At 37.5% G+C, this 16679-nt stretch overlaps 1 long non-coding RNA gene across 1 annotated transcript in view; it reads left to right on the top strand.

Annotated features, from left to right (window-relative positions):
• Positions 1–16679, top strand: part of LOC138811588 (uncharacterized) — a 39260-nt gene that overhangs the window by 4614 nt on the left and 17967 nt on the right. The gene's annotated exons all lie outside the window — the stretch shown is intronic.

The following is a 16679-nucleotide window of genomic DNA, read 5'->3' on the forward strand; positions in this document are numbered from 1 at the left end:
CTTCTTTCTTCTAACTGTATGTAACACAGGAAGAAATTTCCCTTAATTACTTCCTCTGTATACAGTGAGAAAAATGCTAGGTTTGGGATTTGTTTTTATTTTTGTTTTTGTTTTATTGGTTTGTCCTAGGGCTTGAACTCTGGGACTGGACACTCTCTCTGAGCCTGTTTATTCTCAAGGCGTGTGCCCTACTATTTCAACCTCAGCTCACTTGTGTCTGTCTTTTGCTGAGAAGTTTATTGGAGATAAGAATCTAGGGAACCTTCCTGCCCGAGTGGGCTTTTGTCAACATCTATTGCGTTGGGGTCCCTGGGTAAGGGTAACGAAATCACCAAGACATAAGGGATGCAGAGTGCAAACAGCAATTGCCACTGAATGCTGTGCTTTATTGTCAGTGGTATTTAAAGACAAGCAAGCATGATCTTTGCCAAGATTTGGTCAGAAGACATTCACACAAAAATTTCAACAGATACATTTTTACTTGACCTATGAGACAATGTCTTGGTATTTTATTATCTAACCTATTTTAGAGCAAGCTCAAACCACTTCTTCAATATCAGGAAAATGCTTGACCAGCTGATTATCTATGCTTAAGCAAGCAGAAGAGCTACTTCCTCAGCTCCCAGGAGTCTGTGACATGTGTTTTGAGACAGGGAGAGAGAAAATTTTCCCTCTCTAGCCCGGCATCCAAGAGGTTTCTTAATACTCAAACACAGCCCTCGGATAATCCTGAGGCCAGAGCCTGCATCATTCTGCCCCTTTAACATAGACCCTGAGTCTTCACAACTTTATTCTTTTTTCTTTTTTTTTTTTAAAGAATAGCTTTCCACAGCGTTATCATAGACGCTTGCATTGGTTTCATAAAAATCAAATATAACAGTACAAGTGCAAACAAAATAAAAACAATCATGATTCCCATACTACTAGTAGTATTTAAAATGCTATGTTGTATTTCTTTCGGATCCAACCCTTCCGATTGTTTAATAAATGCATCAGCAATATTAGAAGCATCATCATTTGTAAATTGTTTACCAAAAATATCATGTACATTAAATTATAACTGAGCAATCAATTGAGCAGCTGTAGAATTTCCAGATAAATACTACTGTATTACATTCTAATCATGTATAGATTTATTATATTTTATATTAGTAATGCAAAAGGTAGTAAAATTCCAATCACATTTTAATAATAACTGTTTTTCCACAACCAATAACATTTTTCCTAACCATCCCACTGTCTGTTTAAGAATATTAATATGGGGCTGGGAAGGTGGCTCAGTGGTAGAGCGCTTGCCTTGCATGCTCGAGGCCCTGGGTTCGATTCCTCAGCACCACATAAGCAAAATGAAAAAAGCCGGAAGTGGCACTGTGGCTCAAGTGGTAGAGCGCTAGCCTTGAGCTGAAGAGCTGAGGGACAGTGCCCAGGCCCAGAGTTCAGGCCGCACGACCGGACCCAAAAAAAAAAAAAAGAATATTAATCTGTGTTTATATTAGAGCATCAATTTCTACCTGTGAGACCCACAATTCATGTGAATCCCAGTGCCATTCTTCCACAAAGTGCTTAGTTTGTAAGGAAGTGTATAGGGCAATTCCAGACACTGCAGCAACAGTGCTAATAGCAATTAAGTTTAAGATCACATATAATGGCTCCAATCATACGCTTTGTACGTTTAAGTAGTTTGGTAAAAAAATTCAATAACAACACTATCCAAAGGATTTTGGGACCATTCTCTTCCTAATTTAACAGGTAGCCAAATATGAGTTCTTTGTTGTAATATCATAGTACTATTACTGTCATTAAAATTAAGAGAGGAATTAATGCAAGAATACAGGCGACAAGCTACAGCAATAAGACAAGATGCAGAAAGAAAGGGGATCCAAATAGGGAAAGAAGTAAAAAAACTCTCCCTCTTTGCAGATGACATGATCTTGTATTTAAAGAATCCCATAGACTCCAGTCCCAAATGACACAAGCTGATTCAAAACTTTGGCAAAGTAGCAGGTTATAAAGTTAACCCCCCAAAATCAATGGCTTTTCTGTATGCCAACAATGAGAAAAGTGTGGCTGAAATTAGGAAAGCAACTCCATTTGTAATAGCCCCATAAAAAATAAAATACCTAGGAATTAACTTAACCAAAGAAGTGAAGGACCTCTATGATGAAAACTTTAAAATCTTGAAAAAGGAAATCAACACAGAACTTAAAAAATGGCAAAACCTCCCATGCTCCTGGATTGGAAAGATTAACATCGTGATAATGGCAATACTTCCCAAGGCTATCTACAAATTCAATGCACTAACTATCAAAATTCCACCCTCATTCTTCAAGGAAATAGAAGAGGCAATCCAAAAATTCATATGGAACAAAAAAAGACCCCGAATAGCAAAAACGCTCCTCAACGGAAAGAACACTTCTGGAGGAATATCAATACCAAATTTCAAACTCTACTATAAAGCCATAGTAATCAAAACAGCTTGGTATTGGCATAAGAACAGACCTCAGGACCAATGGAATAGAATTGGAATCCCAGAAATGAACCTACAGACCTATAGCCATCTAATCTTAGATAAGGGAGCTAAAACAATAGAATGGAAGAAAGACAGCCCTTCAGTAAATGGTGCTGGCAAAATTGGTTAACTACATGTAGAAAACTAAAGCTAGATCCTTATATATCACCCTGCACCAGAATCAACTCCAAATGGATCAAAGAACTTGAAGTCAAAGCAGACACTCTGAAAACATTACAGGACGGAATAGGAGAAACCCTAGGTCTCCCTGGCTCAGGCTGAAATTTTCTTAATAAAGACCTGGAAACACAACAAATCAAAGAAAGTTTGGACAAATGGAATTGCATAAAGTTGAGGAGCTTCTGCAGAGCAAATGACATAGCTAGCAAGGTCAATAGAAAGCCCACGGATTGGGAGATCTTTACTAGCCATAGAACGGACAAGGGTCTCATATCTAAAATATACTTGGAACTCAAAAAATTAAACCACCCAACAACAAATCCTCAAAGAAACAACTGCCCAATAAATAAGTGGGCGAAAGACTTAAAGAGAAACTTCTCTGAAGAAGAAAGAAGGATGGCCAATAGACACATGAAGAAATGTTCAACATCCTTAGCCATAAAAGAAATGCAAATCAAAACAACATTGAGATATCACCTCACTCCAGTTAGAACGGCAAAAAATCAAGAACTCTAACAACAACAGATGCTGGAGGGGATGTGGACAGAAAGGAACCTTACTTCATTGTTGGTGGGAATGTAAACTTGTTCAACCACTTTGGAAATCAGTATGGAGGTTCCTCAAAATACTTCACATAAAGCTCCCCTATGACCCAGCAATCCCACTTTTGGGCATTTACCCAAATGTTTACAAACAAGACCACACTAAAGCTACCAGCACAACTATGTTTGTTGCAGCATTATTTACCATAGCTAAGATATGGAACCAACCCAGATTCCCCTCAGTAGATGAATGGATCAAGAAAATGTGGTATATATACACAATGGAATTCTATGCCTCCATCAGAAAGAATGACATTGCCCCATTTGTTATGAAATGGATAAACTTGGAAAAAATTATATTAAGTGAAGTAAGCCAGGCCCAAAGAAACATAGGTCCGATGGTTTCCCTTATTTGCAATATCTAGTATATTTATGAGTCAAGCAGATAATGTGATGTCAGGAAAATGAACCCTTATATATGTATTTTAATGTTTTTTTTCTTTCATGCATGTGTTTCTAATGCATTTAGAAGATTATCTCTTTGTTGCTTTGTATGTCCCTCCCCCACAGTATAACCCCTGCTTTCACTATATTTGATGTCAGTATAACTTGTGGAGGAGATGGGGAAAACCCAGTTTTTTAAGGATACAGGTGGACCTGTTGCAACAATGAGAAGTACAAGTTGTCATGTCCAAAATGAGCTTTACAACATCGGTGCAGGGGGGGGGAGAGGGGACAGAGAAGGATTAGGATGGGGGGGAGGGGAGGCTGGGAAGTGATGTGAAGGGTAAACAAAGGAGGAGGCTGCAATGCTTGGTAAGAAATATATGCATTATCCTGCTCATGCAATTGTAACCCCTCTGTACAGTATGTTCACAAATAAAATAAAATAAAATTATAAAAAAAAGAATACAGGCGACAATTAAAACAAAAAATAGTAGGAGAAAATGTAAAATTTACCACTAAAAATACATAAGGCAGAGGTACACAAGCAGTAACATCATAAGATTTGTACAAAGTAAAATTTAAGTGGATGCAGAGTTCGACGTCCCTGAAAACTATCCATTTGATAGCATCACGGGTTTCAGCACTGCTCTGACCTTCCAAATTGAGTCTGAAAACAGTGAGTACAGCCATGAAACCCAGCATGCATCTGCAATGTCTCCATCTCCCTAGGCCATCAGTCAATCTCCAGTAAGTGATCCATTAATGGCTTCCAGCATCCTAGTAACATTTGATAAATCACATCTGGTACTATTCCATTCTGAACATGTGTTAATAAACTGTCCAAAAGGTCCCTAATTAATAAAATTATTGAACACTTTTCCAAATCTCCCTCTACACTCTTGCCACACAAAAGGCTGATATTATAAATCAATATAAGTAAAATCAGGACACATAGGTAAGGATAACTTGCCATCAAAGGTGACACTTTCCCAGCTACTATTTATGGACCAAGTAGTTAATCGCTTCAGCTGTGTTCTAGAATTGGAAGTGCATTTCCCAGGTAAAACCCAATGTTGCCAATTCATAACTAAACATGGAGGAGGCCCCAGACAAACAGGCAAGGGATGAGTATAGTAAGTAAAATTTAAAAAGCTACCATCATCCTTATTGCAAAATGTCAAATTATTCCAAGGAGAGATTAAACAGCAGGAACATTATAGATGGTTATATCCATGTCTCCCCAAACAACAGGTTCCAATAAAGGAGGGTTAGGAACAAAAGCCCGAATAACTTACATTAGCATTAGCATGGACAGGGTTTACAGCAAGCAGGGCACACATGGCCAGAACAAGTTCTCAGCCACGACAGGTTTACCAGTGCATTGTAACATCTTTTGTCCTTCTCCAGTCAACTTTTTTACCTGTCCCCAGGTGGGCAGTGGGGATTTCTTCTTCCTCAACTGGTGGGGGATTCCTTGCAGGATATGGGACTGTCCTCACTGGGCCGCGTCTGTATCCATTGTGCAGGAAGACAGTATTGTTTGCCATCCTGTGTAGACACAAAACTCTATCCTCATCCCTTATGTAATGTTCCTAGTTGCCATTCTGCTTTCAATGTAATCTTAATCTATGTGGGAGCATTTAAATAAGGTTTTTGTGATATTTGTTCAAAATGGCGCTCAGCTCTAGGTAAAATATCTCCTTGTGGTAAGTTAAAAACGTTAAGAACAAAAAGAGCTTGATGTAAAATTATTTTAGGATTTTGCATGGAAACCCACAAAATATCCATACCTTAATCCAACCTTTTCTTCCTTTTTAATTTTTTGATTTGTTGTTTTAGTGTGCAATGAACTCGTTCAATAATGGATTGTCTTGGGAGTTATATTCTATTCCGGTAATATGTACCACATCATAAAGTTCACAAAATCTTTTAAATTTGATACTTTTATAGGCTGATCCAATATCAGTCTTTATTTGGCAGGCACTCCCATAATGGCAAAAACTTCCAATAAGTGTTCTATTACATGGTTAACAGTTTCTCCCGTAAGGGCAAAAGCCCAAATTTGGAATAAGTATCTATTGTAACATGTATAAAGGAAAAATGGCCAAAGGCTTGTACATGGATTATGTCCATTTGCCAGAGCTCCTTAGGTTGTAATCCTGAGGATTTACTCCAGCAGGTACAACTCTCAAATGCATTGGTCTGCAGATGGGGCACCTTTTTATAATTTGTTTACCTTGAGAATAAGGTATTTTATAATGCATATGTAAATGGCAAGCATTTGTATGTAAATGAGCATGATCTTGTTTAGCAGAAGCAAAACTAATTTATCAACCTGATTATCGCCATATACAAGGTACCCAGGTAACGAAGAGTGAGCCCTAATGTGAGTTAGCACTTTGGCCTTATGTTGTTGCAGTAATGCTTGTAATTGTTTAAATAATTGGTTTAGCTGGGGTTTAGATGAATAAGGAACAGCAGTGACTATATTAGTCACAACCCCTACAGCATAGGCAGAATCAGTAACAATATTAACATCTCCCACAAAATCTTGTAACACCTTAATAATAGCAAAAAGTTCATTTTGTTGAACTGATGCTAAAGTAGTTGTTTGAACCCAATATGTATTTGTTGTCCAATAAACACTTTTTGTTTTGGAGCCATCTGTAAAAACAGTAAGAGCAGTGGAAATAGGGACCTTGGTAATTATATTATTAAATACAAATTGTTGTTTAAGCAAGCAATTCCACAATCTACCTTTGGGAAAATGATAGGAAAATTGCCCAGTAAATTTTACTAATGTAATTTATAGCATTTCAGACATGTTTAACAAATATTTTACTTGGTCTTTTGGCAAAGGAAGGATAATTTCAAATAAATCATACCCTGATAGGGTGAATACCCATTGCCTGGCCTGTTGAATAATAATTGCCAACTGTTGTTCATAAGGCATATTTTTTGTAAATCTATGCAGTGTATAAATCCATTCTAATGGTATCTCATTTTGTCCTATAATTCCTTTTGGGTGTTTCCATGTATCTAAAATATATAAATTTATGAGTTGATTTAGCGTTACTGGATGTAAAACCATTTATTTTATTCTCTGTTCTACAAATTGTACTTCTCTTTCAGCTTCCTTAGTTAAAGTTCTTTTGCTATGTAAATCAGGCTCCCCTTGTAACAATGAAAACAAATTATGTAATTGATAAGTAGGAATTCTTTTTTTTTAATATTATTTTATTTTATTTGAGAACATACTGTACAGAGGGGCTACAATTACATGGGCAGGATAGATAAGTAGGAATTCTTAAGGCCAGTTCCATCCAATTAATATCTCATAGGAACTTTTGAAAATCATTTAACATATGTAATTGATCACGTCATAAAGATATTTTTTGAGGTGCGACTGTTTGTCTACAGACAACATATCCTAAATATTTTACCAACATGTCTTTTTGTATTTTTTCAGGTGCTATTATTAATCCAAATTCTTTAAATATAGATGGTAAGCACTGTAACACCATTTCTAATTCTGTCATATTTGGTCCTGCAACTAAAATATCATTCATATAATGAAAAATATAAATGTGAGGCCATTTTTGTCTAACAGATTTTAAGGCCTTATCAACATATATCTTATCAACATATAACACATAGTTGGAAAATTCACCATTCCTTGGGGCAACACCTTCCATTGGAAGCACTGATAAGGGCCTTGATGATTTATTTGTGGTAAAGAAAAGGCAAGTCTGTTACAATTTTTTTTTTTTTTTGTCGGTCGTGGGGCTTGAACTCTGGGCCTGGGCGCTGTCCCTCAGCTCTTCAGCTCAAGGCGAGCACTCTACCACTTGAGCTACAGCGCCACTTCTGTATTTCTGGTGGTTTATTGGAGATAGGAGTCTCACGGTCTCTCCTGCCCGGGCTGGCTTTGAACCGCGATCCTCAGATCTCAGCCTCCTGAGTAGCTAGGATTACAGGCATGAGCCACCAGCGCCCGGCCTGTTACAATTTTTTACATGTACAGGAATGGTAAAAAAAGCAATCTTGTAAATCTATTACTATTATTGGCCAATTTTTAGGAAGCATTGCAGGCGATGGTAAACCAGGTTGTAAAGCCCCCATAGGGTACATGGATGCCTTTACTCCTCGTAAATCAGTCCGCAATCTCCATTTCCCTGACTTCTTTTTAATAACAAATATTGGAGAATTCCATGGTGACATAGAGGGCTCAATATGTCCGTTGGTTAACTGTTCTTCAACTAATTGATAAGCTGCTTCTAATTTTTCTTTCGATAAAGGCCATTACTCAATCCAAAGAGGTTCCTCAGATTTCCATAATATCATTATGGGCTCCATCTAAAAATGTTAAAATTGAATATGAGCTCCCCATTGTTCCAGTACATCTCTACCAATTATGTTAACTGGAACTTCCATAATATAAGGTTTAAGGACAGCTGTCTGTCTATCTTCTGAGGTTATAGTAACATACAACACTGCTTGTCCTATAAAATTTACAAGAGTATTGTTAACTCCTTTAATATTACAGGAGATTATTTTATATAATAAATGATTAGGCCATTCATGAGTGTTAATAATTGTAATATCTGAGCCAGTATCTATTAGTCCTGTCAATATCTTTTCCTGAATATTAATCTTAATCTTAGGTGCATTTTAGTAATATGAGTAGTCCAAACACATTTTTGTTGGTTAATACTTCCAAATCCCCCAATGTGGGGTTTAAATGACTTTCCAATAGATATCTATGGTAATAACAAAATTTGAGCAATTCGTTCTCCCTTTTTAAAGGAATTATCTGCAGAAGCTGACATTAAAATTTTTATTTCCCCAATATAGTCAGCATCAATAATTCCTAAATGTACTAAAACTCCTTTTGTATTAAGACTGGATCTACCGGTCAATAGGCCAAATGTTGCTTCAGGTAAAGGCCCATAAATTCTGGTAGGAATTTTTTGTGGCTTATCACCACCTTTCAAAATAAAATCTTTTAAGGCTGGTATGTCCACTGCGGTGCTGTGGGCTGTGGCAGGGACGAGGGAAAAGTTGGTTGGCTGCCCTCGGTTATTAATCCTGGACTCCGGGGCTAGCCCGATGGAGAGTTTCCCTGCATAGGGTAAGCATATTTTATAGGAATTCCTTTATTGTCTCTTTTTGCTCTACACTCCCTTTCTCAGTGCTTCCCCTTTTCACACTTAGGGCAAATTCCACGTCTTCTCTTGTTAACATCAGTAGCCTTTTTAAAATTTTTCTTTATATGTCCCATTTGACCACATCCAAAACACTTTAGATTAGAGGGCTTGTTTGCATAGCATGCCAGGTAGTGGCCATAGTTTCAGCAAACACCTGCATAGGCCTGGATTCAGATGTAAAGTCTTTGCAGGCCCTTAAATATGTATTCACATCCCCAGATTCTTTAATAGGCAATAGGGCTCATCTACAGTCCTCATTAGTATTCTCATAAGCCAACACGCGCAGCAGTTGTTGCCATGCAGCCTCTCCCACAACAGTACGTTCCAAGGTCAATTTCAATCGTGATAAAAATTCAACATAGGGTTTACTAGGTTTTTGAATTACTTTAGTCCAAGAGACATAATGCTCTCCTACCGGTGGAATCCTTTCCCATGCCTCAATACCTATGTCTCTTAACTGCTCATGGATTTCTTCAGGAGAGTTTACTTTTATATGAGCATCCGCATATTGTTCTGTTCGACCTAACATGGGAAAGGTGTGGATTACTGCTCTGTGCATTTTGTCTAGCCCTTTTTGTACATAACTCAGTAAACCACATTTGCCATTGTAGGTGTTTAGGTTTCTTAAGCAAGGCTCTACAAAGCATCTTCCAATCCATGGGAGCAAAATTATTGTAATGTCGGGCAAGCCCATTAAGCAATTCCTTAACATAATGAGACTGAGGACCATACAACTGCCTTCTTAAGTTTACCAATATCATAAACAGCAACACTTTCATATCTGGCTGGTTGAGCTATACCATTCATAGGGGGTGGTTGAATTACAGGATAAGAAAAAATAGGCATTTCATCATCAAACTCACTGTCTGAGCCCTCTGTTTTGGGAGGGAGTGATGCTTTAAATATTGCATCAGCCAGTTGAGGAGCCGAAGGCTGCTTTACTTTCACTTTCTCAGGTTCTCCATTCACTCTGCTAATTTCCAACTCCATATGTTGTAATCTTGATAAAATCAATTCCATTTGCTCAGACATTTTATTTATACTTTCAGTTTATTCTTTTTCAGCCTTTAGCTCTTGTTTTTTTCTCTGTTAATTGCAATGCATCCTTATCTATTGCATCTTTAACCTCAGAGTCCAATTGTAAATCTACAAAAGAAGGGGGGAACTCTTTCTTTACATCTGCTATTAATCTTTCCTCATTCAAAGCTTTAAAAAGGGTATGTAAAATAGCCCAAATGGACAAAAATATAATAGCAATCTTTTCCCATTCTCGAACAGCTCTTTCTACATTATTCTTTACTCGGAGAACCAAGGATTCCATTCCCTAACTACATTAATACACATTTCTATGTCATAAGAAGACATATTTACAGCATAAGCAGCAAGTAAATGATTAAGCATATGTAAGTACAGAGTAGATTTAACTTGTCCCATCACCCTGTAATTAAAAGTACTTTCCTGAATATCCTTTCCTGAATTCAACAATGCAGGGTCCCTGTTTGGGCGCCAATTGTAACAAGCAAGCATGATCTTTGCCAAGATGTGGTCAGAAGACATTCAAACAAATATTTCAACAGATACATTTTTACTTGACTTTTGAGATAATGTCTTGGAATATTATTATCTAAACTATTTTAGAGCAAGATCAAACCACTTCTCCAATCTCAGGAAAATGCTTAACCAGGTGTTCATCTATCCTTAAGCAAGCAGAAGAGCCACTTCCTCAGCTCCCAGGAGTCTGTGACATGTGTTTTGAGGTAGGGAGAGAGAACATTTTCCCTCTCTAGCCCGCAATGCCAAGAGCTTTCCTAATACTCAAACACAGTTCTCAGATAATCCTGAGGCCAGAGCCTGCATCATTCTGCCCCTTCAACATAGACGCTGAGTCTTCACAGTCTTTGAACTGCAATCTTCCAATCTTTGCATCCTGATTATCTATGATAGTTAAAAAAGTATAAATATAAATAATATTTGTAAGAATACCAGTGAAGGAAAAATGATACAACCCTATTTATAGTGGTGTTCTTTTCAGAATATATTGGGCATCACATTAGCAGAGGTACAGTGTATTTTCACAATGGACATAAGCTATTTTTGATGTAAATTAAGGGAATTTTGAGGTGCACCCTACAAGTTGGAAACTGGTGCGCTAGGATCACTTTATGGCATAAATTTTGTGATTGATGGTCATAGAAATAATAGCTTAATCTGATAAACAACTGCTTAATCTTGAAGAATTAATTATAAGATGCTTCATAGTTTTATCCCATATCAGAATGTGGCTCTTTTCCTGTTCACATTTCAGTCTGTAACACCCCATTGGAAACTGCATCTACTGCAGAATTAAATAACATGCAAACAGGTTCAGAATTTGAAAATGAGTATTTATTAGTCATAAGAATTTTGAAGAACACATACATTCTGTCTTCTTAACAACTTATTTACTTTTAAAAGTTATGGGATTTCATAGAATTAAACTGTTTTCTGTTTTAGTATTACAAAGTACTATATTTATTTTATTTTCAAAATATTGTGAAAAAAAAATTTTTTTAATTGTATTTTATTTTATTTGAGAACATACTGTACAGGGGGGCTACAATTACATGGGCAGGATAATGCATACATTTCTTACCAAGCATTGCAGCCTCCTCCTTTGTTTACCCTTCACTTCCCTTCCCCTCCTCCCCCCTCCCCCCACCCAATTTTACCCCCCTCCCCCCACCCAAATATACCCCCCTCCCCCCCCACACCGACATTGTAAAGCTGGTTTTGACATGACATTTTGTACTTCTCATTGTTGCAACAGGTCCACCTGAATCCTTAAACGACTTTTTGTCCCGATCTCCTCCACATGTTATACTGACATCAAATATAGTGAAAGCGGGGGTTACACTGTGGGGGAGGGACATACAAAGCAACAAAGAAAGAATCTTATAAATGCGTTAGAAACACATTCATGAAAGAAACGAAAACATTAAAATACATATTAAAGGGTTCATTTTCCTAACATCACATTATCTGACCTTTTCCGCTTGACTCATACCTATACTAGATATTGCAAATAAGGGAAACCATGGGACCTATGCTTCTTTGGGCTTGGCTTACTTCATTTAATATAATTTTTTCCAAACCTTTCCATTTCCTAACAAATGGGGAAATGTCATTCTTTCTGATGGAGGCATAGAATTCCATTGTGTATATATACCACATTTTCTTGATCCATTCATCTACTGAGGGGCATCTGGGTTGGTTCCATATCTTAGCTATGGTAAATAATGCTGCAATAAACATAGTTGTGCTGGTAGCTTTAGTGTGGTCTTGTTTGTAAACATTTGGGTAAATGCCCAAAAGTGGGATTGCTGGATCATAGGGGAGATCTATGTGAAGTCTTCTGAGGAACCTCCATACTGCTTTCCAAAGTGGTTGAACAAGTTTACATTCCCACCAACAATGAAGTAAGGTTCCTTTCTGTCCACATCCCCTCCAGCATCTGTTGTTGTTAGAGTTCTTGATTTTTGCTGTTCTAACAGGAGTGAGGTGATATCTCAATGTTGTTTTGATTTGCATTTCTTTTATGGCTGGGGATGTTGAACATTTCTTCATGTGTCTATTGGCCATCCTTGTTTCTTCTTCAGAGAAGCTTCTCTTTAAGTCTTTCGCCCACTTATTTATTGGGCAGTTGATTCTTTGAGGATTTGTTGTTGGGTGGTTTAATTTTAGATATGAGACCCTTGTCCGTTGTATGGCTAGTAAAGATCTTCTCCCAATCGGTGGGCTTTCTATTGATCTTGCCAGCTATGTCATTTGCCCTGCAGAAGTTCTGCAATCTTATGCAATCCCATTTGTTCAACCTTTCCTTGATTTGTTGTACTTCCGGGTCTCTATTCAGAAAATTTCGACCTGAACCAAGGAGACCTAGGGTTTCTCCTATTCCATCCTGTAATGTTTTCAGAGTGTCTGCTTTGAGTTCAAGGTCTTTGATCCATTTGGAGTTGATTCTGGTACAGTTTTCTACATGTAGTTAACCAATTTTGCCAGCACCATTTACTGAAGAGGCTGTCTTTCTTCCATTCTATTGTGTTAGCTTCCTTATCGAAGATTAGATGGCTATAGGTCTGTAGGTTCATTTCTGGGTTTTCAATTCTATTCCATTGGTCCTGAGGTCTGTTCTTATGCCAATACCAAGCTGTTTTGATTACTATGGCTTTATAGTAGAGTTTGAAATTTGGTATTGATATTCCTCCAGCAGTGTTCTTTCCGTTGAGGAGCGTTTTTGTTATTCGGGGTCTTTTATTGTTCCATATGAATTTTTGGATTGCCTCCTCTATTTCCTTGAAGAATGAGGGTGGAATTTTGATAGGTATCGCGTTGAATTTGTAGATAGCCTTGGGAAGTATTGCCATTTTCACGATGTTAATCTTGCCAATCCAGGAGCATGGGAGGTTTTGCCATTTTTTAAGTTCTGTGTTGATTTCCTTTTTCAAGATTTTAAAGTTTTCATCATAGAGGTCCTTCACTTCTTTGGTTAATTTCATTCCTAGGTATTTTATTTTTTATGGGGCTATTACAAATGGAGTTGCTTTCCTAATTTCAGCCACACTTTTCTCATTGTTGGCATATAGAAAAGCCATTGATTTTTGGGGGTTAATTTTATAACCTGCTACTTTGCCAAAGTTTTGAATCACTTTGAGTAATTTGGGAGTGGAGTCTATGGGATTCTTTAAATACAAGATCATGTCATCTGCAAAGAGGGAGAGTTTTATTTCTTCTTTCCCTATTTGGATCCCCTTTATGTCTGCATCTTGTCTTATTGCTGTAGCTAGGCATTCTAATACTAGATTGAAGAGAAGTGGAGAGAATGGGCATCCTTGTCTTGTTCCTGAGTTAAGAGGAAATGGCTTTAGTTTTTAACCATTGAGTATAATGCTGGCTGTAGGTTTGTCATATACAGCCTTTATTTTATTGAGGAATGTTCCATGGATTCCTAATTTTTCCAGAACCTTCATCATAAAGGGGTGTTGGATCTTGTCAAATGCTTTTTCTGCATCTATTGAGATAACCATGTGGTTCTTATTCTTGCTCCTGTTGATGTGATGAATAATATTAATTGATTTGCATATATTGAACCAGCTTTGCATCCCTGAAATGAATCCTGTTTGATCATGGTGTATGATTTTTTGGATGAATTGTTGAAGTCGATTGGCCAAAATGTTGTTGAGAAGTTTTGCATCAATGTTCATCAAAGAAATGGGTCTATAGTTCTCTTTCTTTGATGAGTCCCTGCCTGGTTTTGGGATGAGGGTTATGATGGCTTCATAGAATGTGTTCGGTAGTGAGCTTTCTCTTTCAATTGCATTGAAGAGTTGGAGGAGTATTGGTGTGAGCTCTGCTTTGAAGGCCTTGTAAAATTCCGCTGTAAAACCATCTGGTCCTGGACTTTTCTTAGCTGGGAGGTCTCTTATTGCTGTTTCTATTTCAATGCTTGATATGGGCCTGTTAAGCTGGTTTAACTCATCTTGGTTTAGTTTTGGCATGTCAATATTTGCTAGGAAAAGGTCCATTTCTGTCAAGTTCTCAAACTTATTAGCATAAAGTTTTGAGAAGTATCCCCTAATAATGTTCTGAATCTTGGTTGTTTCTGTGGTAATGTTTCCATTCTCATCTCTGAGTTTATTAATTTGGGTGTGTTCTCTCCTTTTTCTGATAAGGTTTGCTAAGGGTCTGTCAATTTTGTTAAGTTTTTCGAAGAACCAACTCTGTTTTGTTGATTCTTTCTATAGTTTTTTTGGATTCTAATTCATTTAATTCTGATTTAATTTTGATTATTTCTTTCCGTCGACTGGATTGTGGTTTATCTTGCTGCTCTTTTTCAAGGAGGTTTAGATGTGTCATTAAATTGTTAGTTTCAGATCTCTCCAATTTGTTGATGTAGGAGCTCAGAGCTATAAACTTGCCTCTGAGTACTGCCTTTGCTGTGTCCCAGAGGAGCTGGTAATTTGTGTGTTCATTTTTGTTGAATAGCATGAACATTTGAATTTCCTTTCTAATCTCTTCCATGACCCACTCATGATTCAGCAGTGTGTTGTTCAGCCTCCATGTGATACCGGACTTTCTTTGGTGGCTTTTGGTGTTGAGATCTAATTTTATTCCCTTGTGGTCAGAGAGAATGCAAGGTATAACTTCAATGTTTCTGAATTTAGACAAGTTTGCTTTGTGGCCTAAAATGTGGTCTATTTTAGAAAACATTCCATGTGCTGCTGAGAAGAACGTGTATTCTGTTGCTGCTGGGTGAAATGTTCGGTAAATATCTGTTAAGTCTAGTTGATCTATGCAGCTGTTTAGATCTGCAGTTTCTCTGTTGAGTTTTGCCGAGTTGATCTATCTAGTGGGGAGAGTGGTGTGTTAAAATCCCCAACAATTAATGTCTTTGGATCTATATGGGATTTGAGGGAAAGTAGTGTTTCTTTGATAAATTTGGGTGCTCCATTGTTTGGCGAATAGATATTTAGAATTGTAATATCCTCCTGAAGGAGAGATCCTTTAATTAGTATGTAGCGACCTTCTTTATCTCTTCTCACGAATTTTAGTTTGAAGTCTATTTTATCTGATATTAGGATTGCAACTCCCGCCTGTTTATGAGGGCCGTTTGCTTGGTAGATTTTGTTCCAGCCTTTAACTTTGAAAATATGTTTGTTTTTACAGGCAAGATGTGACTCCTGCATGCAGCAGATAGAAGGGTCTTGTTTTTTAATCCAATTAGAGAGTCTATGTCGCTTAATTGGAGAGTTCAATCCGTTAACGTTAAGAGATAGGACTGAGAGGTATTTGGGGGTTCCTGCCATGTTATCCACCTTCTTGGGGGCTGTGAAAACTGGGTTCTTCCTAAGGTTCTTGGATTCTCAGTTTGGGTGCAGTTTCTTGGCCTTTGTTGGTTTTCTATGTGTAGGACATCTTTAAGAATCTTTTGCAGGGCTGGTTTGGTGGAGATGTATTGTTTCAATTTTTCTTTGCTATGGAAGGTTTTTATTTGGCCTTCAGTTATGAAGGAGAGTTTAGCTGGGTACAGTATTTTTGTTTGATAGTTGTTTGTTTTTAGGGCATGGCATACGTCATTCCAGGCTCTTCGTGCTTTGATTGTCTCTGCTGAGAAATCTGAGGTAATTCTAATTGGTTTCCCTTTATAGGTGATTACCCTTTTCTCCTTGACAGCTTTAAGGATCTTTTCCTTGGTGTGGGTTGATCCTGTCTGGATTATAATGTGACGGTGGGATGTCCTATTCTGGTCTGGTCTATTTGGGGTTCTAAAAGCTTCTTGTATCTGAATAGGCCTATCTTTTTGTATGTTTGGGAAGTTCTCTGCTAGGATCCTGTTAAACAAATTTCCTAGACCATTAACTTCTGTTTCTAGGTGCTCCTCTACACCCATTATCCTTAGATTGGGCCTTCTGATGGTGTCTTCCAGGTGTTGGATAGACTTATCATATTTCTTGGACTTGTCTTGGATGGTTGTATGTTCTTTCTCTGTAATATCTATGCTGTCTTCAATCCCTGAGATTCGATCTTCTGCATGGTCTAACCTGCTGTCGAGACTCTCTACTTTGTTTTTTATCTCTTTTCCTTCTAATTGTTCAGCTTTGATGGTTTCAAGTTCTTTGTTGAAGCTCTGTTTTAGGTCTTGTATGATTTTCTTTACTTCCTTAATTTGGTGTTCAGTGTTTGTTCTCAAATCACTTAGGTGATTGGTTATGGTCTCTTTGGACTCCCATTCCTTCTGTTGGGTTCCATTCAGCATTC

Source organism: Dipodomys merriami, unplaced genomic scaffold (assembly GCF_024711535.1).
Source record: "Dipodomys merriami isolate MVZ:Mamm:240054 unplaced genomic scaffold, mDipMer1.0.p SCAF_538, whole genome shotgun sequence".
Taxonomy (NCBI): Eukaryota; Metazoa; Chordata; class Mammalia; order Rodentia; family Heteromyidae; genus Dipodomys; species Dipodomys merriami.